This window comes from Microtus pennsylvanicus, chromosome 11, assembly GCF_037038515.1.
Source record: "Microtus pennsylvanicus isolate mMicPen1 chromosome 11, mMicPen1.hap1, whole genome shotgun sequence".
Lineage (NCBI taxonomy): Eukaryota > Metazoa > Chordata > Mammalia > Rodentia > Cricetidae > Microtus > Microtus pennsylvanicus.
Genome location: NC_134589.1, coordinates 67,239,518 through 67,259,858, shown reverse-complemented (window position 1 = coordinate 67,259,858; position 20,341 = coordinate 67,239,518).

Sequence of the window (20,341 nt, the reverse complement as noted above, 5' to 3'; positions counted from 1 at the left end):
AACTATTAGTAAATGCATAATGGACTTCCTTCACCAACTTTTTATTTCAGCTCGGCAAACGGGACTCTTTTGATATTCTAAAAACAGTATGCTTATACGAAAGTCAGAAGTTTAACTAAAATCCAACCTAAAGGTGTATCCAATAGGAATGTGTTACCAATAGGAATGTGTATCCAATAAGAATGTGTATCCAATAGGAATGTGTATCCAGTAGGAATATGTATCCAATACAAATGTGCATTCAATAGAAATGCAAACGGTCTTAAATAGAAAATCCCAAAGTTTCTTAGGCAGGAAGAGTGAGTGCCTTCTCCATCTGTGAAGTGTTTATCTAATTATTCTTAATAAAAACTCAAGAGTAAGAACCTGAATGATCAAAGAAGTGACAAAGAAGCAACCAGTGACCTCCCCCCTCCTCTCCTTCTCTCATTCCTCCAACCAAAGGGGCCGAGACCCTCTCTAAGCCCCGTCCTACTACTCCCTTTGTCTCTCTATCTGTCCTCAGTCCTCCAAAACCTCTACTGTTAATTTTGGTCAACTAGTAGCTAGCTCCACCCTCTGATTCAAAGCAAACTTTATTGGCACTCTCAGGAGCGTCGGAATGCCATCAAAATATCATACAACAAATATGCTTTTAATAGGGGTCCCACTCTCCACTTTTTTGTTCCCAGACCCCTGAGGTTTGATGTAGGAGTCCTCTGCTGTTACTCATTTGGGGCTCACTACAGTGGGCACCTCTGCTGAGGCCCCTTCCATCTCAAAGGGGATAAAAACATGTAGAATTCACAAGCTGGCATGAGCTCAAGGACCCTGTGTCATCGCGTTCTCTACACATAGTCATTTGGTGTCCCAATAGTTTAGGCATGGTAGCAAGGCTGGTACTGACCACATGGACCTCTATCATTGGGTAATGGGTATGAAGGGGGGCAGAGTTACTCTCTGGTTTCCAGTGGATGTGAAAAGGTCAGAATGTGGAAGGTGCAACCTGCTGGAGAAGAAACAGCAATGACTTTTGTATTGTCACAGTCAGAGAGGGCAAGAGCAGTTTCCACAGGACCCAAGACAAAGGTGCCATCCTGCATGATTTTTCAGTTGTTACAGACCATAGGCAGAAAAGAAGGTACAGAAAAGATTACTTATAAGGATATACTGTTATGACCACTTCCAGAGGATCTGAGCTCTTGGCCAGGATCTCATCGACACTCTGAGGTACATCTTAGGGGCTAGGGGCTACGTGAATACTGCAGGCAACGTCAACCCTTTTGGTCATACCTTCAAATTGTTGAGTCCAAGTCAATTTCTTCACAAATCCAAGGCAAGGAGATAAACCATATTGCTTCCCAGTCAAACAGGCTCTTCAACAGGCTTGGGCAGAGAGTTTTAATGAGAACTTATCTAGGGTAGGTTGGCCTATGGGCATGTCTGTGAGGGTTGTCTTAATTTTCAATTGATGTGGAAATACCCAGCCTATGTTGGGCGGCACCATTCCCTTGGCTTGAGGGCCCAGAATGTAGAAGAGGAAGTTAGCTGAGTATTAGCAGCAAACATTCAGGCAGCACAGGTGCGTTTGTACAGCCCTGCTCTTGGCAGATGTGATGTCACTTAGCTGCTTGAGTTTCTGTTTTGATTTCCTTGAAGTATTGAACTATAACAACTATAACCTAGAATTACCAGGTGACAAAAGCCCCCCTCCCTCAACTGCTTTGTGTTTCTATTGTCACCGCAGGAGATGTGAAACTATACCAGCCTTCAGGGTACACATGCTCTCACCAGGGTGGGGAAACCTCATTAATGTATTTCCCCATGTTGTACAGATAGCGTGAATGGACTAGATATTGATACTTCTTGGGAGGACATAAAAGGACTGGAGTTTAGCGATACCAAGATTTTTTTATCTCCTAGGGGCAAACAACTGTAGTGTGTCCTTTCCTGTAAGATGTTAACTATTCTCATGACCCCGAACTGTTATGCACCCCTTGTGGTCACCAGTCATGGGCAGAGTGTGATCCAAGCCTGGATTCTTGCCTGCAGCCTTTTTACTCCTTGAAGCATCAGAGTGTGCTCTTGTGTTTTACAGAGACGTTGCTGCTCAGGGTTTCTATGCCACTCATGACACATGACATAGATAACATTAAGGTGAAAGGTGAGATGCAGGCTTCTTCCTGAAGATCAAATGCACTGTGCAGGCTGTAATCTTGAACATCTCTGTAGGAGTTCTTATCTTTCTCTGATTTTGAAGTCAGTGGCTAGAACCGACGTGAACACCAGAGTTTGTTGGCCTTAATACCGGAGAGGGGGAAGCTGGGGGAGGGGAGAGTGCCCAGGAAGAGTCCTGGATCACAGAACCCACCTTTGCTCTTTGCTTGGAGCACGCATTTCAGTGAAGCAAGCCTGGAAGCCATGTAGCCTGTTCTGACTAACGCCTCCCTCTTCTTCCAGGGCACACATACATCTTGATTTCCGTGGGAAACGAGATGAAAGCCCGTGTCAAACACTCTGGAATGAAAACTTTCTCATCCAGAGGATGACTAGGACTAGCCTCCTCTTAATGCCTCCCACCCCCATACATAGACATCAACACATCAGTACGAGTCTGAGTCTAGAGATAACACTTCTAAAGGGCTAAGGTACTAGTTTAAGTCTTGTCTGAGGTGACACACATGAAATCCAGGCCTCTGCTTTGCTGTGTGGTCCTAGTGCCAGGACTTGGCCCACTACCCTTTGCCAGTTGGCTTCCTGCTGGCTGAGTTCACAATCTAAGTCCCTGAAAGATTGCATCTCGTTAGCAAATGACAGTCAAAAGCAGAGTGAACTTCCGAAAGTAGAGGTGCTTAGGAGAGACATATATTTGAAATCACTGCGCATTCGTCGGATGACACAGAAAGCAAGGAGGTAACACGGTCCCTCAAAGAGGCACAGAGATCTGAACAAGAACCAAATATGCTCTCTAAAACCCTGATTCTTGACACTGATTATTACTGGATAGAAACAAACGAGAGGCGTCAGGTCATCACTCTGCTTCCCTTCCGTGCTCTACTTGGTGCTTCTGAGTCACGACTTGGCAAACTATACTTCCCCTTTGTCATTTGGTTTCCTGTCAGACTCTGCCAAGCAGGGACACTAGAGGCAGAGCAGAGCATGCTCCTTCCTGTCTGCTGGGCTGTTCCTGTCCAGTCAGCCCGACAGCCGTTCTGAAAGCCTCACTGTGGGAGTTGTTCGGACTGTCCATTTTCTCTCCAGTCCTCTAGAAGCGGCTTGTTTTGTAGAAATAGGCTTATTGTTTGTACACAGATAACAATACCGGTGAGTTGGTGCTCTTTCTGTGTGTGCACACATGTGTGTACGCATGCATGAATGTGTGTGTGTCTATATACATGTATGTGGGCATGCGTGTGCATGCATGTGTGCGTGTGTGTGTGTGTTTGTAGGCCAGTGGCCAATCTCACCGGTGGTCATCAACTTAGCAAGACCAGTGAGCCCCCCTGATGTGCCTGTCTCTGCCTCCTGGCTCTGGGATTATAAGGGCATGTCACCATGCCTAGTATTTTTTATGTGACGTCTGGGGATAAACGCAGATCCTCATCCTTACAAAGCAAGCACTTCTCCAAGTGAATCTTCTCCTGGCTTTCTTGGTGCTTTGTGTCCCCTTTGGAGTACCAGGAACACTTGGACAGCCTCACACTTTTCTGGGGTCTTGGTTACAGCTCTGCAGGACTCACAGGTTTCAACCGGGGTTCTGGATTTAACCCTTGCACCCCTTCCCTTTGTGCCCCAGCTGTAGGTCCAAGGCTGCTGATAGCCCTCCCGTCTGTGTCTCTCTTTTCTCCTGTTCTGCACTCTGCAGTGTGGTCTCTTCGACTTCCAGGCGTGGTCCCTGTTCCTTTCTCACTTGTTGTGAAGTCTGGTTTTGTTTTTGTGACTGGACTCTGACTAACGTCGGCAGATTAGGCCCAGGTAATGGGAGAACATGTGACCGAGACGATCAGTTGGGGGCATTTCACCAGCACGCATCACAGGGAGATCAAGAAGTGGAAAACAAAAATGAGGATAATAGGTCCTGAGGAATTCCTCTTTCACCAAAATTTGAGCTAGGTTGTTTCGGACCAACACTTTTAAGAGTAGAAATAATTATCAGTGTGTTGAAAGCATTCCACTAGGCCCAGATCTCTCAGAGAAGGCAGGGGAGATCGGGGGTTCAGGACTCTGAAGAAATGTTTCCAGGCATTAATGGGCCACTAAGTTAACTTGAGTGGAGATGTGAGTTGCCACGCAAGACAGAGAATACGTGCTTTCCAGACTCAAAGTCTGGCAAAGTCATGGAGCAGACATCATCACCACTAAGTCATTGGAGCAGGACACCAGGAAATTTGTGACCATCGGTTCCCGTATCAGCTTACTTGAAGTGTCCAGCTGCAGACCAAAAATGCAAGACATGTAAGAAAAAGGAAGTATGGCTATGAGGGGGAAAATCTGGAAGCCCAAACTCTGGAATTACTAAACAAAGACACCAAACCAGCTATTAATAAATATTTTCAAAGAACTAGTGATAGCTGTGTCGAAAGAACAAAAGGATGTGGCTATCTTCTTACCAAATAGAGACTATAAATAGATAAAATGTGTATTAAAGTGGCCAAATGGAAATGCTAGAGTTAAAATGTTAATTGAAATACAATTTTTTTTTCTGAGGAAGTTAACATTCAGATTTAAGTTGGCAAAAGGAAAAAAAAAATCAGACTTCTCTCCATCTGAGGTAAAGAAAGGGACGAAGAAAAGTTAACATGGAGAGTTGGGTCGACCTGTGGGAAAACTGCACCAAACTGTGCAGGAAAAGAGTTCTGGAAAAAGAGAAGAAAGAAAAGGGGGAGAAAGTCCTTGAAGAAATAGATTTCATGAAGTCCTAGGTCTGGTGCCTTACACTGGTCACCCCACCATTCATGATGCTGACGTCCTAGGTCTGGTGGCATACAGCAGTGATCTCACCATTCAGGATGCCGGGGACCTAGGTCTGGTGCCATACATTGGTCACCCCACCGTTCACGATGCTAAGGTTTTAGGTTTGGTGCCGTACACCAGTCACCTGACCATTTAGGATGCTGAGGACCTATGTCTGGTGCCGTACACTGGTCATCGTATACCAGTCAGGATGCTGAGGAGGAGAAACTCAAATTCTGCAGCATCTGACACCACAGGTTGAGACCCTGTGTCAAAAAGCAAAGTGAAATAAGATAACACACACACACACGCTCATGTATGCACATGTGTGTGACACGCTCACACACACACACACACACACAGTCTAGGTAGTAGATCAATGTAGAAGCAGGAGACACGGAGAACACTGTAAATCGGTTAGACTAATGAACTCCTATGAAGCTTTCTACCCAACAACAGAACACACATGTTTCTGGTTTCCACATGGAACATTCTTTTAGTCATAGCAGGCTGCATGTCAGGACATAATCATCAGTAAACATAAAAGAATGGAAAACACAGAAATTATAGCTTTCCCTCTTTTTATTATTTTTAAAGACAGGGTCTCTGGGTGAAACCATGGCTGTCCTGGAACTCATTATACTGGCCTTGAACTCACAGACATCTGCCTTTCTCTGCCTCCCAAGGGCTGGGATCAAAGGCGTGTGCCACCATGCCCAGCCACAAACTATGTTTTTCAAAGACATTGAGTTAAACTAGAAATCAATAATGAAAAGAAATTTGGGAGATTCACAGACATGAAAATTAACCAAAAACTTCCTAAAATAACCAGTGGGTTGGCAAAGGACTCCTCAGGGGGACTGGGAAACAGCTCGGGTGAATGACAAGGAGAGCATGGCATTCGTCACCTGGGGGGTGGGCTAAAGCAGTGCCAAGAGGGAAATTCCTAGATGCTAATCCTTATGTCAGAAACACAAATCTCCAATCAATGATCAAATGTCTATTGTAGGAGATTAGAGCAGAAAAGCAAACCTAACCTGGATCCAGCAGAAACAGAAAGTAGAACAGGGAAATAAAACAAAACAAATAACACCAACAGTGAACCCAAAAGGTGAATTTTTAAAAAAGAGATCAAAATAATTTTCAGACTTTTAGATTGATGAAGAAAAATGAAATAAAGTGTTCACATTTACCTTCTTGTTTTCTTTTTTAAATTTAATTTTAAAATTATTTTGAGAATATCATACACAAGTAATGTATTTACATGATTTCCACTGCTCCCTCTCCTGTGTTTTACACACACACACACACGTCTATTTAGTGTTGCTGGTATGTAGATGTGTTTAGGGCTGACCTCTTGTGATAGGTTACCCTATCCCGTCTGGGGCCCATCCCTGAAGAAGAGAGAGCCTGTCTCTCAGCTGTCATGATTGCCTAGAGCTCTTTATCTATGGGTGGCTCCTTATAAGATTTCCCCGTCCACATGGTGGCTTGTGTATTATTGCATATCTTGTTTAGGAAACTTTACTGTTGAGATTTCGTGGGTTCGGCTCTTCTGTCATGTCTAGAACACTCTGTCTAGCAGTGGGCATCCTGCTCCTTTGGCTTCTTACAGCTTTTCTATCCTTCTGTGATATTCCCTGAGCCTTAGGTATAGGGGTTGCTTTGCGAATGTATCCAGTGGAGTTGGGCATCCACAACCACTTATTCTCTGAGTTTTTGCAGAAAGTTGTGGCTTTCTTTAACAATCTTCATCTGTGACGAAGAGAAGCTTCTTTGATGAGGAGGGACAGGATCACTTGTCTGTGGATAGAAAGTTGAGTATTTAGATATCAGTTAGAAATTACCTTTGCTTAAGAAAATAGCAGTGATTGGTTCTCCTCTGGACTTTGCGGCCTCTCTCACAGGCAGTCTGTGAGATCTTCAGTGCCAGGCATGACTTCCCTCCCATTGAGTGGACCTTACGTACAGTTAGACAGCAGTTGATTACCCATAAGATAAAAGTTCCACTGTTGCATCACTGAAGAGAGCTGGCTGGGTCTGGCACTGTGAAGGTTCCTAGGTTCCACAGCTGGGTAGTTATTGGTTACTTTTTTCCCTCAGCAGCTTACATAGTACCTTCCAAAACCCTGGGAGCTGGTCCTCTTGGAGGAGGCTTCCAAGTCAGTTCTAGCTCACCTCCTCCCAATCCTGTGTCCAAAATGTGTGTTGTCTTCAGCGATAGTCTCCCCTTGACGTTCAAGGAGACAACTCACTGCTTACAAAGTCATCTTTATTTTAAAGATTTCTGCTGCTGCTGTGGCTTCTTCTTTACCTTCATTTTTGACACCATGGCTTCTTGTGCCTTTTTCTGTTACTAAATGTTCATTGTGTTAAACTTAAAACTTTTAAATGATGTGTACTTGCATGTGTTTTTGTACGTGTATGCATGTGTTTGCAGTGCCTCCAGAGGCCAGGAGAGGGCGTTAGATCTTTTGGAGTTGGAGCTAAAGGTAGGATTGTAAGCTGCCCAGTGTGGGTCCTGGGAATCAAGCTCAGGTCCTCTGCAAGAGCAGCAAGTACATCTAACCACTGAGTCATTTCTTTAGCCCCCTAGATGTTCATTTTAATGGTGTCATAGATTTAAGTTATGCATCTGAATCACAAGGCAATAAAATCTTATTGCCAAGCCTTTAAAGTATTTGGTGAACATCCTCAGAGAACAGCACTTCTGCCTGTTTTAAAATGGAGTTAGAGCCATGAAGATGGAATTGCTATGCTCTCGACTTGCAAGGTTGCCCTTCAGAAGCGCCTGTCTGGTTGACAGTGCACAGAGGTTTTATCTTCTCTCTCATGGTTATAAAAACTAGCTTAGGGGTTACCCATGCCTGGGTTTATAATGTGACTCTATTCTATATTATATGATTTGGGGACGTCATGGGATTTCTCTGGAATTTATCTATACTATCAGGGAGTGGAGAAGAAAGGTGTACTTGCCATTCACCTTGTTTTGTTTTGTTTATTTGCATCAGGGTCTCTCATTGGCCCAGAACTGGGTGAATGGGCTAGCTTGGCTGGCTAGTGAGCTCCAGGGATCATTTGTCTCTGCCTTCCAATGCTGGGACAAGTGCTTAGTACGCTGCTACTGTGCCTTTCTTTCAATTTATGTGTGTATGCATGTGTGTGTTTGTGTGTTTGTATATGTATGTGTGTGTTTGTGTGTGTGATATGCACCTGAGTCCCAATAACTTCAGAGGCTAGAAGCATTGGCATTCCACGCAACTGGAGTTGGGCAGCTGTGAACTGCCTCATGGGTACTGGGAACTGAACTTGGATCCTCTGCAAGAGAGGTATGTGCACGTAACACTGAGCCTTCGCTCCAGCTGCAATGTTCAGCCCTCTTCCCATGAATTCTGAGGATCTAACTCAGATGCTCATGCTTGTGAATCAAGCACTTTGCCAAGTGAGCTATCATCTCTGGCTTTCAAGATGGGAGATGTGGCAATAAGATTCCCTGGTCAGCAGAGGGACTCTTCCTTCTGGTCCCGGCTGCCTCGTGTGGGAGGACTGTCAACTGAGCAGCCAGCTGTTTGTTCTCTTGAACACCCATGCATGGAAGTCTTTGGTAAAGACATCCCCGGGGCTTGCAGGTGCTGCTGCAGCCAGGATGTTCTGAACAGTTTATACCTGGGCTTTGCTATCACAAGCCTCAGTGAACTCTAGATGACCCTTGCAGCTATTTCTCCCCCCTCCTAGGTCAGATGAGGAGCATCTAGGCTGAGGGCCTGCTGACGGGTGCTGAAGGCTGTGAGCAGGGCCACCACAAACCCCTGTTTTTGTGTGGGGCATGCTGTGATTGGTCCACACAACTCTTCTTGAGTTGTGTAAGCAGGCTGCTTAGGGAGCTGACTTTAGACTCCTTCCTGCCCGGCCTAACCATGAGGCCCAACAGAGATTCCGTGGTTGTTTTCCTTACCTATCTTCAGTAGTAGGAGTCTAGGCTGGAAAAATGGAAGCAGAAGCAGGAGCAACAGCGGAGGGGTGACAAGGGGTGAGCCGCAACGTGAGAGGACACAGCAGGCCAAGCAGAGGAATGGGAAGACAGGACTGCAGCCATGGCTAAACAGTAGAGCACTTGCCCAGCATACGTGTGGCCCCGGGTTCAATCCCCACTACCGAGGATAAATATTTAAAATAATTGTCGAGCCACTTGGCTGCTTGGCATCTGGAACCCCCCCACCCTCCAGTCCTGCCCAGAAGATGCGAGGTTGGATGCTGCCAAGGGCTGAGGAGCCAATCCTGAGCCTGCCTGAGAACTGTGACACGTGGGGCTGGGGAGTAAAGAGTCCCGAGGCCTGCGGAGATTCGACACTGGTGGGCTTTACCTGCTATTGCTCCCACCTGCCACTCCCTGAAGCCAAACTAAGGGACCGGAGCAGCTGGCTGTGTTTGCTGCCTGTGGCCCTGAAGCTCAGCGCCTGAACACACAGATAAGTTATGATGATAAGATAGGCTTGAGTTTAGAGTGAAGTGAAAGTAAACATAATTTCGTCACTGTTATTGTTATTACCAATCTTCTCTTTGAGAATTTCGTGTGTGTGTATGATGAAATGTGATCATACCCCCCCAATCCCTGTTTCAGACAGTTTCTAGAAAGTGGATGGAACTCCTTGACAGATAGCACCTGCCTTTCCCCTTTGAACAAATGTTCAGCCACAGAGCAGACAACCAACAAGGGGTATGATGGGGGAACCTACATTTTAATAAATTTGGGGAACTTATCAGGGCCTATGGCATGCAAATGCTCCATTGGGTACACAAGGGGGGCGTTTTCAGTTAGTGCTCAGGATGTCAGGAGTTGGACAAAGGGATGGCAGGTTAGGCAATGTGTCGTGGAAAACAGTACATTGGAAGTATCAAGTACTGTGTGCAAGGAAAGGCATTCAAGTGCCAGACTCGTAAATGAAGGGTGAGCCACATCTTTTCTTTTCACTCAAGGCAACTGTTTTATGTTTGGGGTGATTTCACACAATTTCACTCCGCCGCTTCCCCGAGTCAGCATGCTGACACTGGTCTTAGAGCGAGCTCTTTCTTGAAGCTTGGCTGGTCTGAAAGCATCCTTCATATCCTCCGGGACTTTGGAAACTCCCTTGAACATTTTGGTAAGTCCCTTGAACTATGAGTTAGACATCTGGTGGTAGTCCTGATTGGTTCACTTTTCCCCTCTAGTTTGACCCTGACCTGAGCTCTTTGATTACAATGGGACCCAGCACACAGTTTCCTTATGTGTGGCGAGGGCCTGTGAAGTGATGACTCAGGCTGAAGTTATCTGGGAAGATCCGGGTCACCTGGGTCTCTACTGTACATCCCAGTGTGATTGGCACGTATTAACCTGCCATGGAAACATTAGGGACTAGGTATAATCGTGTAAAGCTGTTTGCGGGGAAAGGCAGGTTCCTGCCTGTCTGCCTTGTTAGAGCCCTCGGGACTGGAGGAGCAACGAGGCTTTCTCTCTCAGTCCTCGTATTGGTTTCTTGTTTCTTTGATCAAATACCTAAAGAGGTTACTTAGGGGAAGGGTTCACTCTGTCTCACGGTGTAAGGGGACAAGTCCTTCAAAGGGAAGATGGCATTACAGCAGGTGGCTTCAGTGTCAGGAGTGTGCAAGACTCCTGATCTTACAGCAGAGATTGGGCAGGAAGTGGAGCCAAGCTATTAGAAGTCAGGGCCCGCTTCCGGTCACCCACTTCCCCCAGTGAGGATTCCACGAAAGAGCTCCAGCAGCTGGGAACCAAGGGCTCAAAAAATATGAGCTTGAAGAACATATTTCACATTCAAATTGCAACAGTCTTACTCTGGACCATGTTCAAATTCCATACACGTTTGTCAGACTGAATTCTTACATTTTTCCTAAGTGACCTCCCCTTATTGTTACTACGCCCCCGCTTCTTAGCTTTTCTCCATCCAGCCTCTGTCATGAACGTCATCAGTTGAATCTGCCATACTTGATGAGGTTGACAGAGGAAAAAAAGACCAAAAATCTTGAGAACAGAGCATCAGAGACTGAGACGTTGACATTCACCAATCCCTGAGAATTCACTGTACCATCTGAACCATGGGGAGCCTGTGAGGGTGTCTGCTGCAGAGAGGGTACCAGGGTCATGGCTGTGGTCTGAATCAATGTTTATATGCTGGGATCTTAAACCTGATGGTGTTAGGAGGTGGACTCTTTGGAGGGAATGGAGGGGGCTCTCACGGACGGAATTAGCACCCTTAAAAGATAGGCCCATGGCAGGAATGAAGACCCCATCCACTTCTCCCTCCCTGTGAAAAGCTACCATGTTTGGAGCAAGAAGCATGCCCTTTCCAGACACTGAGCCTGCTGGTACCATGGCCTTGCTTTCCCAGCCTCCCAGATATATTGTTGGTTAACCACCCATTCTATGATAGTTCATACTGGTTAGATTTTGTCAGCTTCACATAAATTAGAATCTCTAGGGAATAGGGAATCTCAACTGAAGAATTACCTCCATCAGATCTGTCTGTGGGGCATTTTCTTCTTTCTTTATTTTTTTAAAAAAATAAAACAAACTATCTTTTTTTTTCATTATACATACCAATCCTAATTTCCACTTTCTCCCCTCCTTACATTCCCCCCACATACCCTCCCACCCCACCCCATCCAATCCTCAGAAAGGGTAAGGAGCATTGCCTTGGGGAAGGTGGGGAGAGAAGGGAGGGTAGAAGGAAAAGAGGAGGGGAGAAGGGGAGAGGTGAGGAGAACTTGAGGGAATGGTATAGTCAGAAGAAGGAAGGACAGAGTTGAGAGCAAGGAAAGAGATATTGATTGAGCAAGCCATTATAGGGTTAGCAAGAAACCCGGCTCTAGAGAAATTCCTAGGAATCCACTAGGGTGACCCCAGTTAAGACCCTAAGCAATAGAGGAGAGTTCCCCCTCCCCATAGTGACTTGTCCCGTGGGGCATTTTCTTGATTAATGATTGATGTGGAAGCATCCAGCCCACTGTGAGTGGTTCCAGGGCAGGTGGGCCTGGGTTGTAGAAGAAAGCAAGCCGAGTAAGCCACAGGGAGCAAGTCGGTAAGCAGCACTGTTCCGTGGTCTCTGCTCCAGGATCCTGCCTGGAACGCCTGCCCTGATTTCCCTCCAGGGTGGACTGTAACCTGTAAACCAAACAAAGTCCTTGTCTCCCACGTTGTTTTTGGTCAGTGTTTTATCAAAGCAGCAGAAAGCCAACTAGAACATTTGTTAGAATACTCTGGACTGGACCTACAGACACTTACAAAGCTGGAGATGGGCCTGATGGGTCTGAGCATCCTAGAGAGGCTGAAGATTCCCTGGCAATAAGAGTGCTGGAGATCTAGGCGTGGACAGGTACAATCTGATTAATGAAATATCCCTTCAATGTGGACTGGGTCTTCTTCTGTGTTACAGTTATATTTAACACTTTCTATTTTAAGAATGATTTTTTTTTTGAGACAGGGTTTCTCTGTGTAGATTTGGCTGTCCTGGAGATCACTATGTAGACCAGGCTGGCCTGGAACTCTCAGAAATCCAACCTCCCTCTCCTGCTCCTGGGATTAAAGGCATGCATTACCACCAGCTGGCTTTAAGAATAATTTTATATCTTAAAACTTATGTGTGACCACGAGGGCATATGTCTGAGGTGAGTCCTGGAAACCAAACTCAAAAAGAGTAAATGCTCTTCACCCCTGATCTGCCCTCCAGCCTCTCCACCTTATTCTTGTGATGATTGGCAAGGGGCCTGGCATGGTAGGCATTGTCTGCTCAGCATTTTCAGTGTGTACCCATTGAGGCAAGAATGGTCTTTCCACCATTTTTCTTCAGTTCTGGGAATGGAGCATAGCATTTTACACATGCCAGGTCAATATCCCATCACTGAGATAAACCCTTGTCCTTCTTTTTGTTTTCTGACATTGGAACAGAGTCTTGCTGACTGCCTGGGGTTGTCCTGGAACTCGCTATGTAGCCCAAGCAGACTTTGAACTTGTGAGTCTCTCGCTTTAGCCTGCTGAGGAGAAGCAGGGATCACGGGGGCCATGACCATACTCTGCCATTGTCATACTTTTGCTGTGTTCTACTTGGGTGGTGTGCATGTGTGTGATGTGTGTATGCTCATGTATGAGCGCTGGTGTGCACATGCCATGCTGGGTTGAGATCACAGGACACCCTCGGGTGTCGCTCTTCACCTCCCATCATGTTTGAGACAGTGTCTCTTCTAGTTTACTTCCGTGTACTCAGGCTCCCTGGCTTGTAGCTTTCAGAGATGCTCTGCTCTGTCTCCTCCTGCCATCTCAGAGAAGAAGCCCTGGGATTATAGATGCCTGTGACCACACTGGGCTTTCGGTGGACTCCTGGGACCCAAACTCAGGTCCTCGTGCTTTAGCAGCAAGTTCTTTACCCATGGAGCCCTCTCTCCAGTCCCTTACTTGGATTAATTCTTCGGGTTCTTTTAGTTTGTTTATTTGATGTCTTGGAGAGTTCCTTTTTGTCTGTATTTGGGGATGAGTGGCCACAGTTTGTTCCCAGTATCTTCTTGACTCAGCCATAGTGATGGATGGTGGAAAGTGAGCAATACACGCTTCCACCCAGGAAGAATGGAGTCGGTTAAAGGAAAACTTAAAACGCACACCAGACTTTTAATGTCATAGTGGGTGTATGCTGAGCTTGGTGGCAACACAAAAAACGTCTCTATGAACAGAGAGGAGAGGATTCTCAAGGACAGACTTGCAGATTTCGGGCAAGAGTGAGAAGTTTTTGTCTGATTCCAAACCCTTTGCAAATCTACAGTAAGGAAGTGCACGGTGTCCTTTTAAAGATTATAGAATATGCAGCAGTTACACTGTGCTATGTTAGGGGAGCAAACATTTTTTAAAAAATAAATGATAGTGCTTAGAATTTTATTTATGTGAAATTTTAATGCATAACTCAGTGAATGTCTGATATGTCTTGCTATGAAGCCCAGGCTGGCTCCAAACACATGATCCCACTGTCTCAGCTTTCCAAGTATCGTGATTATAGGTGTGCACCCCAAAGTCCGGTTTAGCATCCATGGTTTTAATATGAGCTGCCTTATATTACGGAAGGCTGGGGAAACTGTAATGGAGAGGCTGGGTTTTGCTAGCTGGTGCTTCTTACTTCAGGATCTTATGAAATGAGATTGTTGTTCGACAATGAAGAGTCTAAGAGGTTCTTTTCTAACAGCGCCCAGCTGCAAGTGCGTCAGCTACAGTGTGAGCAGTGGGGCGGCAGAGAATCAGACACGGCGACGCTCACACCGTCAGCCACTCCTGGACGTCCTGGTGATGTGTCTGTAGAGGAAGGCTTTCTCGGAGCCTGTATGATCTAACTGTTGATGCTGGTTTAGTCTAGTGTGAGAGCTGCTTCCTCCAGAGGAAGGTGTGAGGAGAGAGGTTCCTCCAGCAGAAGGTGACATTGAACTGTGTGTGTGTGTGTGTGTGTGTGTGTGTGTGTGGAGAGAGAGACAGAGAGAGAGAGAGAGAGAGAGAGAGAGAGAGAGAGAGAGACAGAGACAGAGAGAGACAGAGACAGAGAGAGACAGAGAGGCTCTGGTGAGGACCCCCACAGTAAAAGTATGGACATGGGGAGGAGAGCCCCTCACCCCAAAATCTGAAGACACCAGCTGAGGCTTAGGAATTTGCTTAAGTGAAGCCTTTCTTCTTTCTCAGATGAAAACTTATGGTTTTCTAGAATTCTGTCCAGAAACTCCATTTAGAAGAAAAACAACAAAAACAAAACAAACAAAACCATCACCACCACCAACAAACACCATGTCCTAACCCCTTGTGGAGTCCTATTAGCTCCTGGTTTCATCTGACCAGATTGAAGTTCCGTCCAAGGTACATCCAGAACCTCTCCATGATTTCCTGGCAAAGGAGAACAAACAGACAGAAACCCCTCGTTGCTGTCACTCTCTACTCCCTGATTCCAGCATCAACACAAAATTGCCCCACCCCCACCCCGAAGTTCATATGTCAGCAGGATGGAAGAATGGCCCCGTGATGTCACTGGTAGGAGGCCCCTTCGCCTTTTAGAGACCTGGTCTCAAGTAAAACAGAACCCTGGGTTTTTGAGGCAGTGAAGAATTTCATAAAGCAAAGCTGGAGTTGATTAAAGATAGCAAGGGAGTTGTCCAGTGAGAGCATGAAGTGCCCTGGAGAGCATGCGCGGGCTCCTTGGTCACATGAGTCTTAGGATCAGCCCTGTGAACCATTTGATTGGCTGTCGTTCTTTAGGTGCTGCCCCCATTGGTTTTCTGAGTCAGGGTCTCTTTCTGGCCTGGAGTTTACAAATGCGCTAGACTGGTTGGTCAGCAAGCCCCAGGGATCTGCCTGATTCCAGCTTCCCAACACTGGGATTCCAAGAGCTAACCACCATGCCTAGCTTTTTTAACAGTTTGAGTTCTGAGGCAGGTAAGTTCACTGACTGCTCTTTCAGAGGGCCTGGGTTTGATCCCAGCCCCCATGTGGTGGTTCACAACCATCTGTAACTCCAGTTCTAGGGGATCCAGCGCTCCTCCTCACGCCCTCTCAGCGCAGATAAAGCAGATAAAACAGCGATACATATAAAGAAATGAAAACCCAAACCGCGTTGGGTTCTGGGAATCAAGCTCGGGTCTCTATGAGACAGGTGGCTCACTAACCAAGCCGTGTCCCCAGCCCAACTTTGTGTTTTGAAGTTGATTGCATTTGTGAGCAGATTCTAAAATGACTTCATCAAACTATATACAGTCTTGTTTTGCACCCACAGAAATCCCTGTCCGTTTCAGAGAGCCACACGGCTTAAACTTCTTGCTACGTGTTCAACTTCAGCTGGTCTCTTCTCTGTTTTTCTGCTAGAGTCTGAGGACTCATTCCTCTGGATTCTGGGTGATTGGTGTCTCTGTGTGAGTCTGCCCCATGGAAACCATTTTTCTTTCTAAAATAGCTTTAATAGGTAGTTGTGGTTTTGTTTTTTTGTTTGTTTTTTGGGTTTCTTTCTTTCTTTCTTTTAAATTCAGTTCTCAGCAATCCTTCAGAAACTAGAAAGTCTATTTCTCCTCTTCTGTCTTGCAGGATATATTGAAGTCATCAATATTTGTAAAACTTTGCTTCTATTTTTATTAGTGAGAATGGGAGAATTTTCTTTTATCTATTTATGGTGTGTGTGTGTGTGTGTGTGTGTGTGTGTGTGTGCTCATGTGCAGGTCAGAGAATGACCGTGAGACTCGGTTCTGTCCTTCCACGCTGTTGGTCCTGGGGATCAAACTCAGATTGTCAGACTTGACAGAAGTGCTTTTACTCACCGAGCCATCTCACTAGCCCTAAAATATTTCTTTCTGTTAAACTGTGTTTTGTAACTGCATCCTTTAAACTGCTTTAATGAGATACTTGATATTGTAGTTGTGCTGGCAATATGAAACTAATTATGGCACTTTTAGTCTATGTCCTGGACTGGTTTAGCAAAAAAAAAAAAATCTGTTTTTAAGGATTACCTACAAATTTTTCATCTGTTTTTAGGTCACTAAAAGTCTCATAGCAAAATCGAACAAAAATGACATAAAAGGAAAACTCCAGGCTACATCTTCCTTGAAGACAGATCAAAGTCTTATGCAAATAGAACCCAACAATGTATAAAAGGTACAGATACAGCTTTGATGGCTAATTTTAAATTGTCAATTTGACCACCTAGACTCGCCAGGGAGAAGGTTTTAAACTGAGGAAGTGTCTAGATAAGGTTGGACTGTGGGCGTGTCTGTAAGGGATTATCTGAATTCTTAACTGGTGAGGGAACCCAGCCCACTGTGGGTGATACCATTCCCTACATCAGAAGTCTTGAACAGTGTAAGGGGAAAAAACTAGCTGAGACAAGCAAGCGAGGATGTGTTCATCCTTTCTTTGCTCTTTCTTGACCATGAATATGAAGTCACGGTGATGTGATGGACTGTCAGCTAGAATTGTGAGTCATCAAATGCCACCCCCCCCCTGCTGCCCCCATATGCTGCTCTTCAGTTAGGGTATTAGTCACAGCAACAGAAATGAAAGGAGGACCGCCTCTAATCAAATTAGATCTGTTTCATTAGTGGGAGGTTGGTTTCCTGTTAAAAGTAAATTGACCTAATTTACCACAATAAAAAGAATTAAGAAAAAGGCTACAAGATACTCTTTATAGATAGTGAGAAAAGAATTTGCTAATACCCAACAACTGGTTCTGATAAAAACCTCTTCTCAAAGGACAGAGGGGAATGTCCTTAATCTGATAAAAGGGTTTGTCAAAAATAAACGAACTCCACAGTTTACATCAGACTTAATGGTGAAATACTTAGCATTTTCCTATGAAGTTAGGAACAAACCTAGCTATTTCTTCTCAGTGTTTTTTTTTTTTTTTTTAGATGCACACTAGAGGAGTTGGTGTTTAAGAAAAGTCACGATGTATTTGAATGGAAAAGCATAGCAATGATTATCGCTTACTGCAGAAAGCCTAAGACAATACCTGTACGACTGCCATGTAGTACTTAATTCACATTAGTGAATTAAGCAAGATTTTATATAATAGCAATAGACAACTTGAACATAAAATTAAAACACATTATTTATAAGAGACCTGGCTTCTCAGCTTCCCAAGTGCTTAGATCAAAGACATGGACCACCGTATCTGACTTCCATCTTAGTTTTTGAGGCAGGGTTTCTCACTGGGACCTGAGGTTTGTGAGCTGGGCTGGCTGACTAGGGAGCCCCAGAGAGCCACCTGCCTTTGCTTCCTCCACACCACGATTACAGTGCAGTTGTCACCGTGGTCAGCTTCTGTACCTGGGCTCAGTCCTTGTGTTTGTTTGCATGGCAAGTATTTAATTTTACTGAGAGATCTATCACCCCCAGTCTGTCTTTTCCTTTTCATTCCCCCCCCCTCCAATTTATACCCATGTTTCTCATTTATTTGTCTGCCTCTAGTTTTTGGTCCTCTTTCTTTTGTGTTCATCTGCTTTGTTTTCTTACTTTTTTTCTTTGTTCCTAAGCCCATGTTTGAACATACCTCCTTCTTTCTTGGGTACCTTATAATCTAGCCTTCATTTCTGAGCTGAGTTTCTTACAACCTTTCCTGAGCTTGATCAGTTCTGATTCCTTAGCTGTGCTCGTGAGTATCAGTTTCTGATCTGGGATGTCATGTTAACAACGGTCCAGCACTAATTAATTAGTCACTATTTTATTATCGTCTCTTCTGTTTCTTGACGGGGCTTAACCGTTCTGTGGTGTTTTCAATTTCTGAAGAGATGGTTTTCATTTCATGTGTTGCTGTTTATAGTACCGTAGGTAGTGACAGCTCCTGTATTCTCATGGTTATTGTGTTGGGTTTTTCTGAATCATCGATCTTAGGGCAAGTGTTTCTCTTCCATGGGAACTGTGGTCCCTTTAGTGATGTTTCTTGTTCAGTCTTCTTTGAATTGTTTCTTCTATGATTATAAAAGCCCTTTGCTCTCAGCCACTTCCTCCTCCTTCTCACCACCAAACCTCTAAAGGACATTTCACTTTTCAAGGTTCCCCTTTCTCCCCCCTCCCGCCCCCCCCCCGAGAAAGCACCTTCTCTGCATTGTGACCTGTGGTCTAGCACATTTTCTAGTTAAGCTCTTTTGTCAAAAATATCCATAAGTCAGTGCTATGGTCTCAGATACTTTCTCAGTATTTTTCCAACAGAGAGGAGCCTGTTCCTTCTAAAATCAAGACCTTATTGTATATAATTATATTATTTATCACCCCCATTAAAGCTACTTGTCAGCTTTACAAGAAGGTGCACGCCCTTAGTCCTAGCACTGGGGAGGCCTCTGTGAGTTCAACATCAGCTTGGTTTACACAGCATGTTCCAAACCAAGTCAGCCAGGGTTACCCCGGGAGTCCCTCTCTCACAAACAAACAGAAAGTGACATTTAACTCCATTGCCTCTGGACAATGGGATTCTTCATTAGGCGTTTCCGAAACATTATGTTAATACCTGATGCTTATTGAAAATAGTCAAGAGGCTGAAGAGACAAAATTATCAACCAAAAGTATCTATCACTTCCACTGCCCCACTCTCTAAAAGGTTTTTATTCCAAACTGCCCAGCTAGGACTAAAAGGCCCATTTCAAAATGTCATGTATAATGTTCAACACAAAACCCTGTTTTGAATGTAATGAATCGTCATAGTCAGGGTTGCTGTTGCTGTAATGAGACGCCATGAGCAAAAGTAGGTTGGGGAGGAAAGGGATTATTTTCTTAGGCTTCCACATCACAGTTCATCCTCAATGGCAATCAGGGAAGGAACCTGGAGACTGGAGCTGAAACGGGCCATGGAGGGGTGCAGCTTACTAGCTTGCTCCTCATGGCTTGCTCAGCTTACTTCCTGACAGCACCCAGGGCCACCAGCCCAGGGGTGAAAGTACCAACAGTGGGCTGGGTAACCCCCCCCCCCCACCGACTCAGTGTTTTTCAGCCTTCCTAATGCTGTGGCCCTTTAATACAGTTCCTCATTTGTGGTGACCCCCAATCATAAAACTATTTTCATTGTTGCTTTATAACTGTAATTTTGCTACTGTTATGAATTGTAATGTAAATATTTTCGTAGATAGAGGTTTGCCAAAGGGGTAGTGGCCCACAGATTGAGAGCTACCTAAGAAAATGTCATATAGTCTTGCTTACAGACTTTCTTCTTACGGAGGCACTTTTAAAATTGACATTCCCTCCTCTGATGATTCTGGCCTATATCAAGTTGATACAAAACTAGCCAGCACATGGGTCCTCAATTAGTCATAAGACAAAGTTTACCAAAACAGTATTTCATATTGCTTTCTGCGGTTGATGCCCTGGGGAAGTATATGCCTAGGAACAGTACAACATGGTCAGACAGTAGGCATGTGAAGAGTAGGCCTTTGTTTTGAAGACCGGGAAGAAATGCTATTCTAAAAGAGAAGGTGAACAAAGCTATGGGAGAAAGTGGAGATCTGGTCATCAGATCTTGTGTATTGCTCACTAAAATTGCCCATACCCTGATCTGAAGGCCAGAATGGTTCACACCTGAGCTTGTGACCGCAGAGTGGAAATTAAAAGGTCATTTAATAGCAAAGGGCTGTAGAAAGGCTGGATGTCTGTGGCGGACTTCTTGACCGGTGACGGAAGAACGACCACCACACCAGGATTCCACTCAGATCACGCTTTACTGGAGTGCCCTTGATTGATGGGGGGCAAGGAACGAGGGGGCAGGAAAACGAGGGACAGGGAGCGAAGGGGCAGGGAGCACAGGGGAGAGGCAGCAGGAAGCGAAGGGGGGCAGGAAGCGAAGGGAAGGGGGTGCACTTAGGCAGCCGCTTAAATAGGGAATTGGCACACTGGTCGCCCTGTGATTGGCTGCCACCAACAGCT